The following is a 25,052-nucleotide window of genomic DNA, read 5'->3' as shown; positions in this document are numbered from 1 at the left end:
AAATTGCATAGCCGATCAACTCCTATGTGTGATGCAGGCTGACATTGAAAGCATGGACAGCCACCTAAAAGGCACGAGACGGGGCATTAAAGTTTTCAACTTTAATTCCCCACCCACTCTGATTCTGATCTCCTTGTCCTCAGCCTCCCACGCTCTTCCAGTAGAGTCAATGTTGGTTTGACGAACAGCTTCTCTTCTCTTGGTAATGCACTTCACAGCTCTCCTGGCTCAACCACCAGACGAGCAATAGCAGATTGCAATCCTGCCATTTCACCGACACTTCTTCTGGAGCTGCGTGTGAAGACGCCCGGCGGAGCCGAACGATCGCCGCGAGAAGGTAAGGCTGTACTGAGAACCTTCGAAACTTTGTCAGCGCCAGAAATGTGGCCACATGGTCACAAGGGATAGGAGTAGAATTAGGCCATTCGGCCCATCAGGTCTACTCCGCCATTCAATCATGGATGATCTTTAGTTTCAGTTTTAGTTTTAGATACTTTCAGCGCGGAACCAGGCCCTTCGGCCCACCGGGTCCGCGCCGGCCAGCGATCCCCGCACATTAACACTATCCTACACCCACTAGGGACAGTTTTTACATTTTTCAAGCCAATTAACCTACAAACCTGTATGTCTTTGGATTGTGGTCACGGGGTCATCACTTCAGTCATCAATCTGAAGAAGGGTCTTGAACAGAAATGTCACCCGTTCCTTCTCTCCAGAGATGCTGCCTGACCTGCTGAGTTACTCCAGCATTTTGGGTCCACCTTCGGTTTAAACCAGCATCAGCAGTTTCTTCCTACACTGTATTATGGCCCTTCCCATTTGTCACCTCCCCCTGTCACCCCTTCACTTGCAAGTTAAAAATGGTTTTATCTCTAAGTTTTTTCCATTCCGATGAAAGTCAATTGAAAAGCCTACTTTTTCTCTGAGCATTTGCAGCATCTTCTGACTTTCTATGAGACATGGCAAAGTTTGTTTTGTTGGATTGTCCGCTGAAGTGCATTCAGTGTTGCTGTGATGGAGGCCTGAAATGTGCCAGCTGTTGGACCAGATCTGGTGACATGGTACATCAATTGATCTGTGCAGCGTAGGTTTACTAGGTTAATTCCCGGAATGGCGGGACTGTCATATGTTGAAAGATTGGAGCGACTAGGCTTGTATACACTGGAATTTAGAAGGATGAGAGGAGATCTTATCGAAACATATAAGATTATTAAGGGGTTGAATACGTTAGAGGCAGGAAACATGTTCCCAATGTTGGGGGAGTCCAGAACAAGGGGCCACAGTTTAAGAATAAGGGGTAGGCCATTTAGAACTGAGATGAGGAAAAACCTTTTCAGTCAGAGAGTTGTGAATCTGTGGAATTCTCTGCCTCAGAAGGCAGTGGAGGCCAATTCACTGAATGCATTCAAGAGAGAGCTGGATAGAGCTCTTAAGGATAGCGGAGTCAGGGGGTATGGGGAGAAGGCAGGAACGGGGTACTGATTGAGAATGATCAGCCATGATCACATTGAATGGCGGTGCTGGATCGAAGGGCCGAATGGCCTCCTCCTGCACCTATTGTCTATTGTCTATTGTATTCATTACAGGTGACCATTAGCATTTATTGCACCATCCAGTCAGTCAAAGATCATGAAATAGTCCGTTTTGGGCAGCAGGGTGAAGCAGCTGTTGAGTTGCTGCCATACGGCGGCAGAGACCTGGGTTCCATCCTGACTACGGGCGCTGTCTGTATGGAGTTTGTACATTCTCCTTTTGAATCTGTGGAATTCTTTGCCACAGAAGGCTGTGGAGGCCAAGCCAGTGGATATTTTTAAGGCAGAGATAGATAGATTCTTGATTAGTACAGGTGTCAGAGGTTAGGCAGGAGAATGGGGTTAGGAGGGAGAGATAGATCAGCCATGATTGAATTGCAGAGTAGACTTAATGGGCCAAATGGCCTAGTTCTACTCCTATTCCTTATGACCTTATGACCTTATGACCACGTGGGTTTTCTCCAGGTGCTCCGGTTTCCTCTTTATAGTTGGCTTTGCCAGTCTCTGTCTGGAGGCAAAAAGAAAAAATGCAGCCAGATGGTCAGATATTCCAAAATGCAGTGTTCCTGATGGAGGTACAGCATGTGTGTCGGGTGCCCTTGTGTTGAAGATGGTGTGTTGATGGTGGTTTGGCAGATACTTCTTCAAGAATGCCTTGTTAAAGTCCCCAGGGAAGATGAGGATGTTCTTTATTGAAAGAAAATAACTGCAGATTCTGGTACAAATCGAAGGTATTTATTCACAAAATGCTGGAGTAACTCAGCAGGTCAGGCAGCATCTCAGGAGAGAAGGAATGGGTGACGTTTCTGGTCGAGACCCTTCTTCAGTCTGAAGAAGGGTCTCGACCCGAAACGTCACCCATTCCTTCTCTCCTGAGATGCTGCCTGACCTGCTGCGTTACTCCAGCATTTTGTGAATAAATACCTTCGAGGATGTTCTTTATTTGTTGATCCCAGTGCCCAGTTCCTCAATTACCAGCTTCGTATCTACTTGCAGCCAGGATGATGCCAGAGATCTCTCTCGGTAGGTAGAATGGTTGGCACTTAACACTCAGATGTTCCAGGTCTCGGGAGTGGGGGGGGCTGGAATGGGACAAGACCTCCACATCTGAGCGCCACGATGAGTTTATCACGAAGTTCATAAGTTCATAAGTGAAAGTAGCAGAATCAGGCCATTCAGCCCATCAAGTCTACTCTGCCATTCAATCATGGCTGGTCTATCTCTCCCTCACAACCCCATTCTCCTGCCTTATTCTCATATCCCTGACGCCCGTACTGATCAAGAATCTATTTATCTCTGCCTTAATGAAGTGGACACCACCACCTCCTCCTTTGCCTGACGAGCTGTCCAGTCCATGAGGAAACCTCAGGCTGGAGCACCTTGTCTGGAGAGTTAGGACTGAGATGTGGCTCTGTGAAGGCAGAGCGCACAGCAGTCCGTCATGTCTCTCTGACACAGTAGTCTTGCACTCAGGTTTTCCATCGTGCTCTTCAGCAATTGTACATTGGCCATTGGGCCCCACGGTGTGTGCAGCGATAGAGTTGCTGTCTTACAGCGCCAGAAACCCGGGTTCGATCCTGACTACGGGTGCATGTCTCTACGGAGTTCGCACGTTCTCCCCATGACCTGCGTGGGTTTTCTCCAGTGCTCCGTTTGCCTTCCACACTCTAAAGACGCCCAGGTTTGTAGGTGAATTGACTTGGTAAAATTGTAAATCGTCCCTCGTGTGTGTAGTATAGTGTTAGTGTGCGGAGATCGCTGGTTGGCGCGGACTCGGTGGGCTGAAGGGCCTGTTTCCACGCTGTATCTCTAAACAAAACGAAACTAAAGATGCTGGGTGGTGGGTGGGAGAGAGGGTCATATGCCTTGATGCTTCAGTCTTACCTGGAGACCTTCTCGGTGACCATGCTTTCTAGCACTCTGGAGGCTTTCCCATTGCTTCCAGATGCTGTGCTTTCTATCCGGGCAGTCAGGTCTGCCGAGTCCATTGAGTCGGGCGGCACGGTGGCGCAGCGGTAGAGTTGCTGCCTTACAGCGAATGCAGCGCCGGAGACTCAGGTTCGATCCTGACTACGGGCGCCGTCTGTATGGAGTTTGTACCTTCTCCCAGTGACCTGCGTAGGTTTTCTCCGAGATCTTCGGTTTCCTCCCACACTCCAAAGATGTACAGGTATGTAGGTTAATTGACTGGGTAAATGTAAAAATTGTCCCTAGCGTGTGTAGGATAGTGTTAATGTGCGGGGATCGCTGGGCGGTGCGGACTCGGTGGGCCGAAGGGCCTATTTCCGCGCTGTATCTCAAAATCTAAAAAGAAATCTAAAATCTAAATCCGTCGAGTATTCATAATATCGCTAATGCATTTAAGTGCCTTCAAAACCCGCTTCCTACTGCTGTCATTCTGGATTTCACCATAAAAAGGGCAGAACATGAGTATACTCCTGCATGCTGTCTGCAAACTGTTGCCTCTCTCCAGTGCTCTCCATCCAGATTTGATAAACATTTCCATTCTCTGTTTCCTTACTTGGCCATGGACAGCTTTCGTGCAAATGGAAATATCCTTTTTTTAAATTGTGGAACAGGAGCCGTTGTGCAGACTTGACACAAATTGGAAGCTCTGCATTTGGAATTCCTGAACTTCTGCCATAATTTCAGGAGAGGTTTCGCGGAAGAATTCTGGAGGAGGTGTTGCAAAGACCTTCTGTGCATCTCCACTGAGAAACGTGCTAAAATGTCATCAAATGTTCAAATAGATGACAGAGAACCTTTGTGGCAATTTAACCTTAAAGCCATCAATTGGCACCTGACAGTTGGCTGGTTGTGTACTGTCTCTTTTCAGATTTTCTTGCCTCCCTTGAGATGGATACAATTCAACATGCGGTACAACACACCCAATTTTATCTATTACTAGACCAAGTGGACCCGTAGGGCCCAAACATCTCCTGCATTGGTGCAGCACCCTCTCCTTCCCCCCTCCCCCCTCCCCCTTCCCCCTCCCCCTCCTCCTTCCTCCCCTATACCCCCTCCCCTCCCCCCCCTCCCCTTACTACGAGTGTCAGGGGTTATGGGGAGAAGGCAGGAGAATGGGGTCAGGAAGGAGAGGTAGACCAGCCATGATTGAATGGCGGTACAGACTTGATGGGCTGAATGGTCTAATTCTGACCTGAAATCACTTTTCCTATTGTATACAAAGTAAAATGTGCTTGTCTTAAAGCAGTTGTGTAACAGTTATGGGCTGTTACCTAACTGTCCATAACTGGACACTTAAATAACAGCCTGTCCATATGATGGGCTCCATATGATGGTGCATGTTGTGGCCATAGACAATTCCATACACAGGCACTCCCCGACTTTACGTAACTTTACGGGTAAGTTACGTAAACAGAGAATGGTGACAAGTGGAGCATTTTCAAGGTTAACAAGCTGCAACATGTGGGTGTCATCTGGATTATTATTGTGGCCTCGTTTATTTATAATCCGCATTCATGGCTTAGATTAAGATCCTGAGAGTTTTGCAGCCACATTTGCTGATAATAAAAATGATAGGTGGGAAAGCAAGTTGCGAGGGCGACACATAGAATCTGCAAACGGATAGAGACACGGTAAAATTTGGCAGATGGAGCAATGGAGCCATGTGAGAAGTGAGAGGTTTCCACTTTGATAATAAGAATAGAAAAGAAGAATCATGTTAAATGAAGAGAGTAAGGGTGTCAGGGATGATGGGGCGAAGGCAGGAGAATGGATTTGAGAGGGAAAGATAGATCAGCCATGACTGAATGGCGGAGTAAACTTAATGGGCCGAATGGCCTATTTCTGGTCCTAGAACCTATGAACCTATGAACTTGTGAGACTACAGAATATTGCGGTACATTGGGATTTAGATGTTCTTGTACATTTAACACGGAAAGCTACCCGACAGCGAGAAATATATATTTAGGGAGACAAATGGAAATTTGGCTTTCATACAAAAGGGGAGGGATATAAAAGTGTGATAGCTTTGTCGCAGCTGTACAAGACGTTATCAGGCCGCATGCTTGCTGTAATGTACACACTTTAGGTCTCCGTTTGGCAAGTGTCGTACTCTTGCCTTTTGGAAAACCTGGGAATTTGTTCAAATTCAGGGAACTACATGACTCAAGATGTATTTCGAGTCATGTAGGCATCAGGGCAGCACGAGTGGCACAATGGTAGAGATGCTGCCTTACAGTTCCAGAGACCCGGGTTCGATCCTGACTATGGGTGCTGTCTGTATGGAGTTTGTACAATCTCCCAGTGTCCACGTGGGTCTTTGTCCGGGTGCTCCGGGTGGCCCCCGTTTCCACCCACACGCCAAAGACGTACAGGTTTGTAAGCAAATTGGCTTTGGTAAATTGTAAAATTGTCCCTAGTGTGTGTAGGTTATATACAGGATGATCGCTGCAGACTCAGTGGACCAAAGAGTCTGTTTCCACTCTGTATCTCTACAGTCTGAAGTATCCGTTTCCAATTTTTTCACTTGCATTTACATTTTTACAACATTTGGAGCTTAATTTTAAGATGAGTGAGATGGGATGGATTTGGGTTCAAGTGAAGTTAAAGTTTTTAAAATGACAAATCTGATCCTGACCCGTACTAAGGAAGCAACTTTTGGTTTCTGGGAGGAAGCACATTGATCAATCTGCTCTCAAGAGGGTTAGTCAGTGAAAGCTTTCAAGAAGGTTGCATGTCCAAATTGAAACAAACTATTTTTATTTTTAACCATTCCCACAGATTTCACTTGTCTTGAGACTTAAAGGAAGCAAAAAGATTCAGGTTTACAAATAAAATGTACTTTTTAAAAATGGCGGCACAATTGGACAACTGGTAGAGTGCTGCTTCACAGTGCCAGAGATCCAGGTTCAATCCTAACAACGAGGTACTGTCTATGTGGAGTTTGCACGTTCTCCCTGTAACCGCGTGGATTTCCTCTAGGTGCTCCAGTTTCCATCAGGTCATATGGTCATAAGTGATAGGAACAGAATTAGGCCATTCGGCCCATCAAGTCCATTCTGCCGTTCAATCATGGCTGATCCATATCTCCCTCCTAACCCCATTCTCCTGCCTTCTCCCCATAACCCCTGACACCCATATTAATCAAGAATCAATCTATCTCTGCCTTAAAAATATCCATTGACTTGGCCTCCACAGCCTTCTTTGGCAAATAATTCCACAGATTCACCACCCTCTGACTAAAGATGTTCCTCCTCATCTCCTTCCTAAAGGTATGTCCTTTAATTCTGAGGCAATGACCTCTAGCCCTAGACTCTCCCACTAGTGGAAATATCCTCTCCACATCCTCTCTATCCAAGCCTTTCACTATTCGTTAAATTTCAATGAGGTCCTCCCTCATCTTTCTAAACTCCAGCGCGTACAGGCCCAGTGCCATCATATGTTAACCCACTCATTCCTGGGATCATTCTTGTGAACCTCCTCTGGACTCTCTACAGAGCCAGCACATCCTTCCTCAGATATGGTGCCCAAAATTGCTCACAATGCTCCAAATTTGACCTGGGCAGTGCCTTATAGAGCCTCAGCATTACATCCCTGTTTTTGTATTCTAGTCCTCTTGAAATAAATTGCATTTGCATTTGCATTTCTTACTACCAATTTCCGCCCATATCCCAAAGACGTGAGAATTTGTAGGTTAACTGGCCTCTGTAAATTGCCCCTAATGAGTTGGGAGTCGTCAAGTCAAGTCAAGTCAAGTCAAGTTTATTTGTCACATACATATACAAGATGTGCAGTGAAATGAAAGTGGCAACGCCTGCGGATTGTGCTAAACTACAAAACAGAATAGATCTTTTTTTTTTTACACAAAAAATAAATGAATACAGTAAATTAAATTAGTTCCTGGTGATATGAGAGTTAACAGACCTGATGGCCTGTGGGAAGAAACTCAGTCTCATCCTCTCTGTTTTCACAGCGTGACAGCGGAGGCGTTTGCCTGACCGTAGCAGCTGGAACAGTCCGTTGCTGGGGTGGTAGGGGTCCCCCATAATGTTGCTGGCTCTGGATCTGCACCTCCTGATGTATAGATCCTATACATCCTATAGTGGATGAGAAAGTGGAATAACATAGAAGTATTGTGAACGGGTGAGTGATGGTCGGCGTGGAACTGGTAGGCAGAAGGCCCTGTTTCCATTCTGTACAACTAAACTAAACTAAACTAAACTAAACTAAACTAAACTAAACTAAACTAAACTAAAATGTCTTTAGAGTTGGCTTGTGTACCAAGAGTGGATCCCCAGCACATCTTATCTACTTCTCGTTTCACCTTCCCTCAGTCATTTTCTCTCCCACGTCTCGTCCCAGTCATATATTCTTTCACATTCTCATCTGCTCCTACAATCGTTTTTCCTAATACAAATTTCTTGCTCCAAACTGCAAAACCTGTCTCCCTTTCTGTGACATTTCCTCTATGACCACGATCTGCACCTCTCCAAACGGCAAAACACTCTAACACATTTCCCGCTCCCCCCCCTCCCCCCCCCCCCCCCCACCCTCATCATGATCTGCACCTCTAACCACAAGATACCTCCTAATATTATTACCTCCCCTCAACTGCACCCTTCTTCTCCGATCTTTGCCTCTATCCGGCCAACCAGTTTGCCAAATCCAAGAGTTCTTCATGCATTTGATACTTGCTCATCGTTTATTAATTGTTTTGTTTTGTGATTACAGCATGGAAACAGGCCCTTCGGCCCACCAAGTCCGCGCCGCCCAATGATCACCGTGCGCTAGTTCTATCCCACACACTAGGGACAATTTACGGAAGCCAATTAACCTACAAACCTGCACGTCTTTGGATTGTGGGAGGAAACCGGAGCACCCGGAGGAAACCCACGCGGTCACAGGGAGAACTTACAAACTCCATACAGACAGCACCTGTAGTCTGGATTGAACCTGGGTCTCCGGCGCTGTAAGGCAGCAACTCTACCACCACACCACTGTACTCCCACCATTCAAAGAGCAAAAGACAAAGCTTATTCAAGGAGCAAAAGATAATGTGAAAGAAGAACCCAATGAGTCAGGGGGCATCTGTGGAGGGAATGGACCTGTACCACTGCGCCACCATGCTGTCAATGTGTCGAAAGTTTTTCTTTTAGCGTTGTGTGATTTTCATTTTATTTGCCATTCTCCTGTTGCCTTCTTCCCATAAGTCAGTAAGACAAAGTCAATTTGATGACTCAAACACATTATCTCCATCTATTGAATCACAAAAAGGAAGTTTGAGGTAATTGTCATAGAGGTACGATAGTCTAACTCGTTGCAACACCAGTGGGGCTTCCACTGGCTAACAGTGCTGAAAAATGATACTGCTCCACTTTTAGGCTTGATTCCAAATCTGTTCAATGAGTTATAGTAAGTTGCCAAGTATACTTGTTCTTTTCTTTAAGTGTAGCCAAGAATTGTTCTGGCCACTATGTAGAACATCATCATAATTACATTCAGAAAGGATGTGTTTATGTGAAATTTGATCCCTGGTCTGCACTCAGTTAGTTGATCCTAATTAAGTCACAGTCAGGGAGTTATAACAGACCTCAGAATCCTTGGCCAGAGTAAAATAAATTAGCTCGAACTTTCTCCGCTGAGGCCTAGCAAGCGATTGCTGCAGATGAATATGACTGAAGACAACAATGGCCTCAGTCAACAGCCATTATCTATCTATTTATATTACTAAAACACTCATCTTGTATGTATGTATGCATGTATGTATGTTGTTCCCGAAATACAGCCAAAACGGTACATGATAGTGCAACAATTTTAGGCCCACCTTACCCACCATTCGCCTGCGGTGTGCTGTAGGAAGTTTCGTTCAAATTGGTGTTATATTGTAAAAGTTATTCACTTTATAAAATGTTATACTGTGAAAGGGCCCGGCAGCCGCCACTCCTGCGCAGTTGGGACCCGTTGATCTAATACTTATGTGTTCATCTTGCGTTACAATGGTAAGATGGCCGCCGGATCCGCGTGCGTGCTGTTGTGGGAGGGCTGCCGGGGAGGTCCGCCGCCCGTCCTGGCGTGCCCTGCGCCTGACCGTCCTCCTGTGGTGCAGCGCGGCATCAGAGAGAAGGCCGCCTGCAGGATGATCACGTGGCAGCACCTTGCGGCCGCTCTCCTGCTGCAAGCCACCGCAATGGCCGCCCGGGGTCGGGGTGAGTGGCTACTTCTCCCCTTTCCTATCCCCCCTTGGCCGCCCCTGGCCCACCACGGGGACCTGGCCGCCATGATGGCCGCCCGGGGTCGGGGTGAGTGGCTCCTTCTTCCCTTTCCTATCCCCCCTTGGCCCCCCCTGGCCCACCACGGGGACCTGGCCGCCAAGATGGCCGCCCGGGGTCGGGGTGAGTGGCTACTTCTCCCCTTTCCTATCCCCCCTCGCCCGCCCCCAGCCCTGGGGGAGACTTCCCAGCCGGCAACGGGTCCACGGGTCGTCTAGTCACCCATAAAATGTGGCCACTAGCATGAGGTATCGGTTAGTGCGGTTAGTGTCTTAGAATGGGAATGAGAAAAACTGTGCGTGACAAGACTTACAAAAAAAAAAAAAAATAACTGAAAATAGACAAAAAAGTGCTGGAATAACTCAGGGAGTCAGGCATGAGAAAAATGCCTGGAGACATTTTTCTGGAGACAAAATTTGCCTCCTGGAGGCAAAAGGTATGGAGAAAAAGGTATGTATGAAGTCTCGGGTCAAACCCTTCTTCGGGCTGAAAGTATAGGGGTAAGAAAAGGCCAGAACAATGCAGGGCCGGCAACAGATGACCATGTAAGGGTGGAATGCTCTGTATTTGTTGAGATATCTCAGTTTTTGAATGCTTTGAAAATAGCTCACTGTTATAGATTACAATTTGTTTTGCTTCAGAAGCATTATAATGACCATTTAACAGTTCAGGACGGACGAAGTTTGATTGGCTTAGATTACAAATAGATACCAGTTTGAGCACTGTTTCAAATATAGCTCTGCATACCAAATGTTAATAGAACCATCTCCATTCAATAAGCCTGTTATGTCTTTTAAATGCGAAATATCCCATTGTTTCATGTTGCGGTGAAGCAAAATAACATATTATCATATCATATATATACAGCCGGAAACAGGCCTTTTCGGCCCATCAAGTCCGTGCCTCCCAGCGATCCCCGCACATTAACACTATCCTACACCCACTAGGGACAATTTTTACCTTTACCCAGCCAATTAACCTACATACCTGTACGTCTTTGGAGCCCACATTTGGAGCCCATATTCAGCCCACAGCATTTGGCCTCACAAATTAGGTTTTGGACTCAAGTCGTAATCCATGTATTTCATGCATCCAATCCAACCTGACGGTTATGGTGCAGTGGTGCAGCGGTAGAGTTGCTGCCTCACAGCAAAAGAAACCTGGGCTCGATCCTAACTGCAGGTGCTTTCTGTACAGAGTTTGTACGTTATCCCCGTGATCTGCGTGGGTTTTCTCCGGGAGGTTCGGTTTCCTCCCCCACTCCAAAGTCGTACAGGTTGTAGGTTGATTGGCTTGGTAAAATAGCAAATTGTCCCTGTTAGAAACATAGAAACATAGAAAATAGGTGCAGGAGGAGGCCATTCGGCCCTTCGCGCCAGCACCGCCATTCAATGTGATCATGGCTGATTATCCACAATCATTACTCCATTCTGATTTTTCCCCATATCCCTTGATTCCCTTAGCACTAAGAGCTAAATCTAACTCTCTCTTGAGCACATCCAGTGAATTGGCCTCCCCTGCCTTCTGTGGCAGAGAATTCCACAGATTCACAATTCTCTGGATGAAAAAGTTTTTCCTCATCTCAGTCCTTATTCTTAAACTGTGACACCTGCTTCTGGACTCCCCCAACATCGGGAACATTTTTCCTGCATCTACCCTGTCCAATCCTTTAAGAATTTTATGTTTCCATAAGATCCCCTCTCATCCTTCTAAATCCCAGCGAATACAAGCTCAGCGTATTCTTTCATCATACGTCGGTCCCGCCATCCCAGGAATTAACAAGGTGAACCTACGCTGCACTCCCTCAATAGCAATGATGTCCTTTCTCAAATTAGGAGACCAAAATTGCACATAATACTCCAGGTGCGGTCTCATCAAGGCCCTGTACAATCTGCCGTAGGACCTCCTTGCTCCTAAACTCAAATCCTCTTGCAATGAAGGCCAACATGCCATTGGCTTTCTTCACTGCCTGTTGTGTGTAGGGTGGTGTTAATGTGCGGGGATCGCTGGTCGGTGTGGACTCGGTTGGTCGAAGGGCTTGTTTCCGCACTGAATATCTAAACTAAACTAAACTGGCGCTCCATTTGCAGTACTGATAGTGTTGCCTTGTTGGAGGTTTCAGATGAGACAGAATCTGGCAATGTCTCTCAGGTTGATGTGAGACATTTTGAAGAGGGAGTGATTCCAGGTAGAAATAATCAGCAGGCAAAATATAAATCATCTGGCCATATTTTCAGTGTTATTTCACTGCCGACTCCAACCAGGGATTATGCTTTGCAATATTATTCAATTTTCTGAAGAAAGATGCCATATAAGCCCTTACCATCAGAGCCTTTGAGTCATAGATTTATACGGCATGGACGCAGGCTATTTTAGTTTAGTTGACTTTAGAGATACAGCACAGAAACTGGCCCTTTGGCCCACCGAGTTCGTGCTGACTATCGATCCCCATACACTAACACTATCCTACACACACTAGGGACAATTTACAATTTCACCAAGCCAATTAACCTACAAACCTGTACTACTTTGGAGTGTGGAAGGAAACCAGAGCTCCCAGAGAAAGCCCACGCAGGTCACGGGGAGAATGTACTAACTCTGTACAGACAGCACCCGCTGTCAGGATCGAACCCGGGTCCCTGGCTCTGTAAGGCAGCAACTCTACCACTGTGCCACCGTGCAACCCAACTCATCCATGCCAACCAAGCTGCCTCATTTAACTTGTCCCATTTGCCTACATATGTCCCATATCCCTCTCAACCTTTCCTATCCATGCACCTGTCCAAGTGCCTTTTAAATCCTGCTATAGTATCTGTCTCAATTCCTTCACTGGCAGCTCGTTCCATATATCCACAAGTTAAAAAATATGCCTCTCAGGTTCTTATTAAATCCCCTCTCACATTAAACGTATAATTCTTGATTCCCAAGCCCTGGGTAAAAGGTTCTCTGTAATCACCCTATCTACCCCCCTCGTGACTTCATACACCTTTGGTGCAGCTTAGTCCAGAATCGAACTACAATCCAAAAGAAACATGAGTCCCACACACAAAAAGATCTGTCGATTGCATCGTTGAGTTTTTCACTTTCAAAACAATAAGTGCAATTGCAAGCATAGTCCCAGTTTTTCTGAGCCTTACCTCACTTGCAACTGGGGACATTATATCTTATGGAAAAAATGTATTTCAGAAGGTTTCCCGGCAGTTTATATTTATAATTTGGTATTTTAACTTTGGGCCACATTCATTTCAGTTTGGCATTGACGCTAAACTTACTGGGACAAATCGGAAAAAAACGACAAATCAACTTGGTGAAACAACCCTGGAAAATGTTGATCACTTTCGTTACCCGTGGAAGTCACCTCTCCTCCAACGTCGACCTTGATGACGAAATCCAACATCGACTTTAAGTGTGCTGGAACGGCTTTTGGACGTCTTCGAACGAGAGTCTTTCAAAATCGTGACATCCGAACAGACACCAAAATGTTAGTGTACAAAGCAGTGGTGATTCCAACGCTCCTGTATGCTCAGAAACCTGGACGAATGAAGGAAAAACATCAAGCATCGAAGCCTTCGTCATCAAGAAACAACTAGGATGGAGCAGTCACGTTGCTCGAATGGAAGATGAGCGTCTACCAAAACAAACCTTCTCCTCCCAGCTTGAAGAAGGCAAACGTAAAAGAGGCGGACAAAAGAAGAGATTCCAAGATGCCTGAAAAGCCAGCGTGAAGAAGAAATGTGAAATCAACAATGGGGAAACCAATGGCAAGGACAGGAAACTCTGGCCAACCATCATCCAAAAAGGAACAGCGACCTTCAAAGCCAACCGATGCGCAGAATTAGAAGAAAAGAGAAGTAAGCGGAAAGAGAGGCAGCAACAACCAAAGTCCGATCTGACATCTGGAATTACCTGCCCTGAATGCCGAAGAAATGTTCAAAGCCAGGATTGGACTCATAAGCCACCTGAGAGTTCTTAACAACAACGGAACGTAGATCATCATCCTCGACCTCAAGGGATAGCCACGACTGGGAGACCTGGAGTCCGGATCCAACGTCACACCAGGAAAAGAGTTTTGCAGCCCTTGAGTTTGACACAACAAACACATGTTTTTAATAAGAATCTGAGGGGTAACTTTTTCACACAAAAGTTGGTGGGTGTATGGAACAAGCTGCCAGAGGAGGTAGTTGAGGCTGGGACTATCCCAACATTTAAGAAGCAGTTAGACAGGTACATGGATAGGACAGGCTAGGAGGTATCTGGACCAAATGGGGTTTGGAAAGAGAGATAGATCAGCCATGATTGAATGGTAGAGTGGAGTCATGAGTCCAGAGCGATATCCAAGGCAATTTGAAATGTATTTAGGGAACTTTTTTTGTAAATGCCCACACTAGTTTTGTTTAATTGTTAGGGAATGGGTCTAAACGTTTTACACAATTGCAGAAAGTGAACACATTGCGTGTGTGTGCCCATGCAAGCACAGAATTCAGCCCGTTGGGCAAGGCCAAGCACACTTACAGCCAGAAAGGTGCCAAGTGAAGTAAAAAGCTTCCTGGCACTAAACGCACTTTTCCACAAACTGAACCAATTCGGAATTAATGTGCTTTCTATTTTCGCTAGCTGTAAGAGACAGCACTGCAACTGCAAATGTATAACATACAGCATGTCCAGAATTATAAAATGAACAATACCATATTTATCCTTTTAAGGCACCTATGGCGTTCTTTTTAAAGGATCCAATAAATTCTGATGTGAGATCATTCATCCGATGGCCTCAAGAATCTACTCAAATCCAAAGATAACCAAATGCAGGCAGGACATTAACGTTAATAGAAAATATCTGCTTGCCATTTCCTTTGAGTTCAGTAAATCACTACACAAGGTCTGAAGAATGCCAAGTTTACACAAATAAAAGTCTGAAACTTTTATACACAGAAAGACTGTCACAATATTCTTAAGCAGAATGCAGATGTGTAAATATCACCATATAATCATTGATATTTATGCAGCCTGTAAAAGGCATCTACTCTATATTCAATGCATTTGGTACCATTCTACACAAATGACATAATGCTCACGCCTGGATTATAAATTCTGGCTTACAGTCCTGATCAACAGAAGTTTGTTATTATACATACTTTGATTTTGCAAACAAAAGTGTTTTGGAACTGTGACATTCTGCAATTCATTTAACCATTTTTTAGCTTTCTAGCATGCAATAATTTCCACTGGATAATTTTTTTTTCCACATATCACACGTTACACTTCTGTGTCATTGAGAACAAAGCTAGACCACATCAGATTGATTTTATAGCCCATTTTCCTGCATTGGTTTGCAGAGATTTCTTTAATGATTCCTTTTTGACCGGGATCCTGACAAATTTTGTGCAAGACAAACAGGCCTTTGAAGAACAAGGATTCCATAAAGGCAATTGCGCGGTGCAGCCTGTTTTTCATTGAGCTTTATTCAACCCCCTCATCAGATTTAAAGCTCTTTCCATTCTACTCACACTTCAAAATAATTACACTGATCTCCATTGCGATTTGTACCTCCATCTTCATCCATCCAAATATCTTGAGTACAGATTGCAGAGAAAATCAAGTAGATACAAAGTAAATTCTTTTTTCGGACCAGATAAAACAATCACTAAAAGCATGGGGACGAAACAAATTTATCTCACTTAGTGAAATGCTCCAGGTTTTCTGGAGCGGGAATTTGTTGTAAAAACTCTTAACAGCATAATGACCCAGTTAATTATTACTATTTTGTTTACTGTTTTATTCGTTTCCACACTCCACGCCTAATCCACTCCAAGCAACAAGTCATAGCCAGTATGTTAGAAGGTGGACATCTGTAAGGGCAGCATGGCAAGGTGGTGCAGCGGTAGAGTTGCTGCCTTACAGCGCCAGAGACCCGTGTTTGATCCTGACTGCGGGTGCTGTCTGTACAGAGTTTGTACGTTCTCCCCATGACCTATGTGTGTTTTTCTCTGAGATCTCCGGTTTCCTCCCACACTCCGAAGACATACAGGTTTGTAGGTTCATTGGCTTGCTATAAAATGTAAAATGGTCCCTATTGTGTGTAGGGTCATGTTAATGTGTGGGAATCGCTGGTCGGCACGGACTCGGTGGGCTGAAGGGCCGATTTCCGCGCTGTATCTCAAAACTGAAATCTAAACTAAATGAATGGCTGTGAGGAAGTTTACAAGACAATTAGACTCATTGCGTCATAGAGTCTTACAGCGTGGAAAGAAGCCCTTCGGCCCATCTACACTAGTCCCACCTGCCTATGATTGGCCCATATCCCTCTAAACCTGTCCTTGTTTGCGAATTTTCTCTTTGGACTAAGCGAGAGACCTTTACAGTAGGCCTCATACAGAAACTATATTTAAATTAAATGACACCTGTCGTATTTGTGCTGGTGTTAGTATTGGTTTGTTATCATCATGTGTGCTGGGATTCAGTTAAAAACTTGTTTGCTTGCTATACTGTATGTACATGACCCATGTTTGGGTACAATAAGACCATATATGAGTACAACAGGTAGTGTACAAAGAGAAAGGAATCAGTGCTGAATATAGTGTTACAGCCACAGAGAAAGTGCAGGTAAAAAAATTGCAAGGGTCACAACATGGTAGATTGGGAGGTTGGGAATATATCTTTTGCTTATGAGTGGTTCGTTCAAGAGCCTGTTAAAAACAGGGCAGAAGCTGTTCTTGAATCTGGTGGTACGTGCTTTCAGGTTTTTGTATCTTCTGCCCAACGGCATGGAGGAGATGCAGAAATGAATAGGGTGTGAGTGGTCCTTGATTATTTTGGCTGCTTTCCCAAGGCACCTTGTAGTGTTGATGGAGTTCATCAGGAACAGGGATGGGGGGGAGTTGGGGGAGAGGGGGGGAGAACTATGCCTAGTTTCAATGAAAATTCATTAACTTGGTTTCTCTAACCAGGGATGACATCTGACCGCAAAGCGTTCCCAGCATTTTCTTGTGGTGGAAGGAACTGCAGATGCTGGTCTACACCGATGATAGACACAAAATGCTGGAATAGTTCAGTGAGTCAGGCAGAATCTCTAGAACTTCTCTCCGGAGATGCTGCCAATTCCGCTGAGTTACTCAAGCATTTTGTGTTCATTCCCAGCATTTTCTTGTTCATTTTCATCCATCACAGCTATGTATATGTTTAATGCCTCAGCATCCATGGCTGCTTGATATTTAGGGTCTCAATCATATTCATTATTCTTGTTAACTCATTCTTTGATCCTTAATTGGTTTTATCCCAACTCCCAGCGGAACGGTGGCGCAGCGGTAGAGTTGCTGCCTCACAGCGCCAGTGACCCGGGTTCGATCCTGACTATGGGTGCTGTCTGTGTGGGGTTTGAACGTTCTCCCCGTGGCCACGTGGGCTTTGTCCGGGTGCTCCGGTTTCTTCCCACTCTCCAAAGACGTACTGGTTTGTAGGTTAATTGGCTTCGGTAAAAATTGTAAAGTGTCCCTGATGTGTAGAATAGTGCTAGTGTACGGGGATCACTGGTAGGCACGATCTGAGTGGGCCAAAGGGCCTGTTTCCGCGTTGTATCTCTAAACTAAACTAAACTAAACACAAATGGATTGAATATTTATCAGAATTATTCAATTTCAAGAATAGGAAATAATTGTTTAAGATTCAAGATAATTGGTAACTAAGCTGAACAAGAAATTGGAAATATAGCTATACCACAAATGTTTATTAGCTAGAATGCATTGATGAGTGGCGTGGCAGCACAGCTGGGTAGAGCCGTTGTCTCACAGCGTCAGAGACCCGGGTTCAATCCTGCCCTCGGGTGCTGTTTGTGTGGAGTTTTTTTTTTCTCCCTCTGCCCGCGTGAGTTTTTTCTGGGTACTCCCGTTTCCTCGTACATCCTAACGATGTGTGGGTTTATAGGTTAACATATAACATATAACAACTACAGCATGGAAACAGGCCTGTCCGGCCCTACCAGTCCACGCCGACCATTCTCCCTGACCTAGTCTCATCTACCTGCACTCAGACCATAACCCTCTAATCCCCTCTTATCCATATACCTATCCAATTTACTCTTAAATAATAAAATCGAGCCAGCCTCCACCACTTCCACCGGAAGCCCATTCCATGCCCATTAATTGGCCTCTGTAAATTACCCCTAGTGTGTAAGGAGTGGATGAGAAAGTGGGATAATGGGTGTGATCAATATTTGGCGTGGACTCAGTGGGCCAAAAGGTCTCTTTCCATGCTTTTTCTAACTAAACTAAACTAAACTAAACTAAACTAAACTAAACTAAACTAAACTAAACTAAACTAAACTAAACTAAACTAAACTAAACTAAACTAAACTAAACTAAACTAAACTAAACTAAACTAAACTAAACTAAACTAAACTAAACTAAACTAAACTAAACTAAACTAAACTAAACACTAGTTCTAAGTTATCCCAATTGGGATGTGGTACGAAACCGGAGCATCCAGAGGAAGCCACATGGTCACAGGGAGAATGTGCAAACTCCACACAGACATTACCTGAGGTCTGGATCAAACCCAGGTCTCTGGGACCTCTGAGAGGCAGCAGCTTTACCAACTATGTCAACCATATTCCCCTTCCCACCCCTACCAGCTACCCCTCCTCCCCTTTGCTATCAGACTTTTGAAAAGTCCTTCCATACACTATGGTACTACCCGATTCACCTCTACCCCATTGTAGGCATTGGACTTTGTCTATGGAACTGACGCACCACAATACTGAGAACAATATTCTACACTCTGTATCTTCCATACATTTGTATCTCCGTACCTTCTATACCACAGATATTTGCTCTACCTATGGTAATTGAGTCTGAACTGATTTTATCTAGATCTGCTATATCTGAATTGAATGGATTAGCATGCAAAACAAAGCTTGTCACTGTACCTCGGTACACATGAGAATAATAAACCTAAAACCTGATTAAAATGTGAATCTCTTCTATACTACTATAATCAACTTAAGAAAAAAAAAATGCACTGGAATTTAAAATAAATTGTATGCTTGTGATCCATTTTTCTCTGAGCTTTTTTTCATTTCGTTAGTTGTGTAAATATTGAAGCTGAGGAAGAAACAAAAGACACATTTTATAATTACAAAGTGGATCACATTTGAAGATTGTTTGATTGGAAATTCCAGAATCGGATTTGGTTGAGTCGGATGCAAAATGATTTCTACATTACCAGCTGAGTGCAATGTTAAAGATTGAACATGTGGACTGGAATTTTATGCTGATTATTTTTGGGTGCAAGAAAACGTTTAAGTTAATTCAACGGTAGCATTGATTTGTAGATATTGCCCTACGAATTCTCTTTGTCTTCTTTAGTTCCTGTGAAAGATTTTGGTCCCTGTGTCTTGCATTTATGCATAATTGTTGAAAAGTACTTTCAAATTATTTGTTTAATTTTCATGCAATAATAGTGGCAACATCTACATGTTCCTAATCTAGTTATTTTTTTAAAAATCACATAGAAATTATTAAAAGATCAACACTTAATGCTGTCAAAGAGAGTCAAGTCAAGTCAAGTCAAGTCAATTTTATTTGTATAGCACATTTAAAAACAACCCACGTTGACCAAAGTGCTGCACATCTGATTAGGAAAAAAAAGAAACATACAGTGGCAGACTCTGCCCCCTTCATAACTTCATAAGTTATAGGAGGAGAATTAGGCCATTCAGCCCATCAAGTTGTATCTCTAAACTAAACTCTGTCATTCAATTATGGTCTGTCTGTCTGTCTGTCTGTCTGTCTGTCTGTCTGTCTGTCTGTCTGTCTGTCTGTCTGTCTGTCTGTCTGTCTGTCTGTCTGTCTGTCTGTCTGTCTGTCTGTCTGTCTGTCTGTCTGTCTGTCTGTCTGTCTGTCTGTCTGTCTGTCTGTCTGTCTGTCTGTCTGTCTGTCTGTCTGTCTGTCCCTCTCAACCTCATTCTCCTGTTCTACCCATAACCCCTGACACCCTTACTATTCAAGAATGTCAATCTCCGCCTTAAAAATATCCATTGACGGCCTCCACAGCCGTCTGTGGCAATGAATTCCACAGATTCACCACCCTCTGACTAAAGAAATTCTTCCACACCTCCTTTCTAAAGGTACGTCATTTTATTCTGAGAATATGGCCTCAGGTCCTAGACTCTCCCACTAGTGGAAACATCCTCTCCACATTTCAGAAGTCAAATTTGAGTGTCAGCCTCATTTCTCTTGGCCAGACTGGATAACGGGTGGCAAAATCTCTTCTCTAAAGGTGGCAAGTTAAGGACAGTATCATTAATAATGGCTATGTGCCTACAAGGTTGTTGTAAAAACCTCTCTGGCCTATTAATGGCCGTCAGGGAAGAAAATAAAATGTCAAAGAAAAAGACACAAAATGCTTTGACTAACTCAGCAGGCCAGGCAGCATCTCTGGAGAACATGGATAGGTGATGCTTCAGGCCAGGAGCCTTCTTCAGAGCCTCACCCATCCATGTTCTCCAACGATGCTGCCTGGCCCGCTGAGTTACTCGAGCACGTTGTGTCTTTTTGTAAACCAGTACCTGCAGTTCTGTCTCTAGGGAATCATGGAGTTGTACAACACAGAAATAGGGCCCTGAGCACTGTTTGTCAATCTCAACCCTTTTACCCATCTACGCCAATTCCATGATCACGAAATCTGCCATCTTTATCTGCTCTGGTCTGAATGCGACTTAAAACTCATCGACGTGGTTCAGTCTGAACTGCATTCCTACATGGCTTGCTTAATGGTGGGCAATTAAAGATAGACAATGACTAACATTCTATGTCTGCAGCCTATGAATAAAAAAAAGATGGAGTTTTACATCCAATCTAATATTTTCACAGACTTTGCTATCTTTTAGTTCCAGATCATTTAATGAACTCAAGTGAAATTGCCGTGGAGAATTCAAAGCTTTGTGCCTGGATAACCAAGTTTGGTAATTTAGTTACCATGTTACCTGAATGTCTTGAAAGTCAGGTCCAACTTGGAGCTCAAATTGTGGACTCGCTATTAAGTTTTTATTTTTCAGCCTAAAGAAGATGGAAAACATGTACTCAAAGGGCCAATTATGTTTTATTTTTATTTTTAACAAACGTTATAAGGTATTTCTGCGATTACATTTGTTATTTTTGCTCTGACAATATGGTTTCATTAATGGCTGGATTATTCGGGGGAAACATTGTTTTTTAAAATTTATTCAACTTCTGTTCTTGTTTGTTTCATTATTATGTTATCTAATGAGCAGTATGTTTACAGACCAGTTACACTGTGGCAAGTACGAATTTCTTTGCTTCCGTTTCGGTACAGATGACAATTAAACACTCTTGACTCTTGAAATATGAAAAGAATAAGGTTGCGTGGAATTTGGCAAATTCTGCACAAAATGCTTCGTTTTTTTAAAAACTTGAGAACAAGGATTGTTCAGAGTTGGTTTATTGTGAGTGCCTGGGAAGGCTACTTTGGGTTTGATCATTCGTGTGATCCTGATTAGCTTTAGTGATTGAAAACAAAAACAGACACGGGGTACAACCTCAGGATGATCATTTGATATTAAGGAAGCTGTAAGCCACAACTTCTGAGGGAGAAATTAAACCTTGATTATAACCATATGGCCTTTAAACTATTATTTTCCCTTTGGTGTGGCCTGCCCTTGTACTAGTCTGGGAACCGCAGTTGCAAACACATTATTTAAGAGACGTGTTGAGTATTTACAGCCATTTGTGAGTCTGTCCTGCAGGGCGGAGCTTAATGCTGGAAACTGAAATCAAACGTGACTTTTCGGATTGTTTAGCCCGGGTGTGGAATTTCACCTCACCTCCCACTCAACTATTATTAAACTCAAGCCACCCATACAAGGCTGCGTCCAGCCAGAGGCAATACTGAGTAGATGAGATCCCAATGAAGCCCGGTCATTGCACGCTCTGACTTGTTCACGGCAATTCCACTCCCTCAGCAACTCATTTCCAACTGAGGAGAGAAGAAGGAAATGCCCCCATTGTCCTCTTAAAAAGAAATGGCTTCAAGTTTTTTAACTTCCCTTGCTTCGGTGCAAGTATGGCTTCGCAGAGTTATACCAGAGATGGGACAAAGTCGAAGTAGTAGATGGTGACACGGGCGACTGCAGATACTGAAATCCTGAGCAAACGACAAAGAGCTGGAATTCACGAGTGTGGAAAAACGGATGGAATTCATTGCCGCAGATGGCTGTGACAAATGTGGGTCCCTTGAAGGCAGAAACGGGTGAAATTATTATGGGTGGCAAGGAAATGGCAGAAGAGTTGAACAGGTACTTCGGATCTGTCTTCACTAAGGAAGACACAAACAATCTTCCAGATGTACTTGAGGATGGGGGATCTAGGGAGACAGAGGAACTGAAAGAAATTTGCATTAGGCGAGAAATAGTATTGGGTAGACTGATGGGGCAGAAGGCTGATAAATCCCCTGGGCCTGATGGTCTGCATCCCAGGGTACTCAAGGAGGTGGCTGTAGAAATCGTTGATGCATTGGTGATCATTTTCTAATGTTCAATTGATTCAGGATCAATTCCTGTGGATTGGAGGGTAGCTAATGTTATCCCACTTTTCAAGAAAGGAGCACAAGAGAAAACGAGGAATTATAGACCAGTTAGCCTGACATCGGTGGTGGGGAAGGTGCTGGAGTCAATTGTTAAAGAGGTAATAATGGCGCATTTGGATAGCAGCAAAAGGATTTGTCCAAGTCAGCATGGATTTATGAAGGGGAAATCCTGCTTGACTAATCTTCTGGAATTTTTTGAGGATGTGACAAGTAAAATGGATGAAGGAGAGCCAGTGGATGTAGAGTATCTAGACTTTCAGAAAGCCTTTGATAAGGTCCCACACGGGAGATTGGTGAGCAAAATTAGAGCACATGGTATTGAGGCAAAAAGTTTGGCGGCAAAAACAAAGAGGCAGATTACTATCTCAATGGTGTCAGATTAGGTAAAGGGGAAGTGCAACGAGACCTGGGTGTCCTTGTACACAAGTAAGCGTGCATGTACAGCAGGCAGTGAAGAAAGCTAATGGCATGTTGGCCTTCATAACGAGAGGATTTGAGTATAGGAACAAAGAGGTCCTTCTGCAGAGACCATCTGGAGTATTGTGTGCGGTTTAGGTCCCCTAATTTGAAGAAGGACATCCTTGCTATTGAGGCAGTGCAGCGTAGGTTCACGAGGTTAATCCCTGGGATGGCAGGACTGTAATTTGAGGAAAGATTGGAAAGAATGGGCTTGTATACACTGGAGTTTAGAAGGATGAGAGGTGATCTTATAGAGACGTAGAAAATTATAAAAGGATTGGACAAACTAGATGCAGGAAAAATGTTCCCATTGTTGGGGGAGTCCAGAACCAGGGGCCACAGTCTAAGAATAAGGGGAGGCCATTTAAAACTGAGGTGAGAAGGAACTTTTTCACCCAGAGAGTTGTAAATTTGTGGAATTCTCTGCCACAGAAGGCAGTGGAGGCAAATTCATTGGATGAATTTAAAAGAGAGTTAGATAGAGCTCTCGGGGCTAGTGGAATCAGGGGATTTGGGGAGAAGGCAGGCACAGGTTACCGATTGTGGATGATCAGCCATGATCACAATGAATGGCGGTGCAGGCTCGAAAGGCCAAATGGCCTTCTCCTGCACATATTTTCTAAAAAGAAAAGGCCAAGTAATTGGGTATTTTTAAGGCAGAGATTGACCAATAGTTGATTGGTAAGGGTGTCATGGTTATGGGGAGAAGCCAGGAGAATGGCAGTGTCAAGGTTGTGTAGTGGAAGTTGCTGCCTAACAGCACCAGAGAACCGGGTTCGATCCTGACTATTATCTATATAGAGTTTGTACATTCTCCCCGTGACCTGCGTGGGTTTTCTCCGAGATTTTCGGTGTCCTCCCACACTCCAAAGATGTACAGGTTTGTAGGTTAATTAGCTTGGTGTAGATGTAAAAAAATTGTCCCTAATGTGTGTAGGATAGTGTTAGTGTGCTGGGATCCCTGGTCGATGTGGACTCAGTGGGCTGAAGGGCCTGTTTCCACGCAGTATCTCTAAATTAAACTAAACTAAATGGGATGTTGACACAAAATGCTGGAGTAACTCAGCGGGACAGGAAGCATCTTTAGAGAGAAGGAATGGGTGACGTTTCGGGTCGAGACCTTCTTCTAAAGAAACGTCACCCATTCCTTCTCTCGAGAGATGCTGCCTGTCCCGCTGAGTTACTCCAGCACTTTGTGTCTACCTTTGATTTAAACCAGCTTTCTTTCAGTTCTTTCCTAAACGAAATGGAGTTGACTGTGAAAGATAGATCAGCCATGATTGAATGGGGGAGTACATTTGATGGACCGAAAGTCCTACTTTGCTCCTATGACTTATGAACTTAGGAACTTACAGTATGAACTGGATGAACTCAGCATCTGCAGAGGTAAATGGACGGACAACGTTTTGGATTGGGACCCTCCTTCAGACTCAAAGTGTTGTTTGTCCACTTCCCTCCACAGATGCTGCCTGACCCTCTGAGTACTTCCTGCAGATTGTGTAGGAAGGAATTGCAGATGCTAGTTTACACCGAAGATAGACACAAAATGCAAAATGCTAACTCAGCGGGTCAGGCAGCATCTCGGGAGATAGGGAATTAAGGGGTTGGACACGTCAGAGGCAGGAAACATGTTCCCAATGTTGGGGGAGTCCAGAACCAGGGTCCACAGTTTAAGAATAAGGGGTAGGCCATTTAGAACGGAGATGAGGAAAAACATTTTCAGTCAGAGAGTTGTAAATCTGTGGAATTCTCTGCCTCAGAAGGCAGTGGAGGCCAATTCTCTGAATGCATTCAAGAGAGAGCTAGATAGAGCTCTTAAGGATAGCGGCGTCAGGGGGTATGGAGAGAAGGCAGGAACGGGGTACTGATTGAGAATGATCAGCCATGATCACATTGAATGGTGGTGCTGGCTCGAAGGGCCGAATGGCCTCCTCCTGCACTTATTGTCTATTGTCTATTGGAACGGGTAAAGTTTCGGGTCTATTATTTGTACTTTGTATCTTTTCATACCTCTAGTTTCCCCCACCCCCCCGGATTCTCAGTGTCTTGACACATAACGTCACCTATTCCGTTTCTCCAGAGATGCTGCCTGACCCACTGAGTTACTCCAGCATCTTGTGTTTATCCTGCTGCAGATTGGGGTTTTTTTTTTTGACCAAGTCGTAAATGACGACAACTCGACAGGATGCATGAGTAAACCACATTGTTAACCTGTGCTCAAAGAACTTCCTCA

Source organism: Rhinoraja longicauda, chromosome 8 (assembly GCF_053455715.1).
Source record: "Rhinoraja longicauda isolate Sanriku21f chromosome 8, sRhiLon1.1, whole genome shotgun sequence".
Classification (NCBI taxonomy): domain Eukaryota; kingdom Metazoa; phylum Chordata; class Chondrichthyes; order Rajiformes; family Arhynchobatidae; genus Rhinoraja; species Rhinoraja longicauda.
This window is presented reverse-complemented; position numbering follows the sequence as displayed.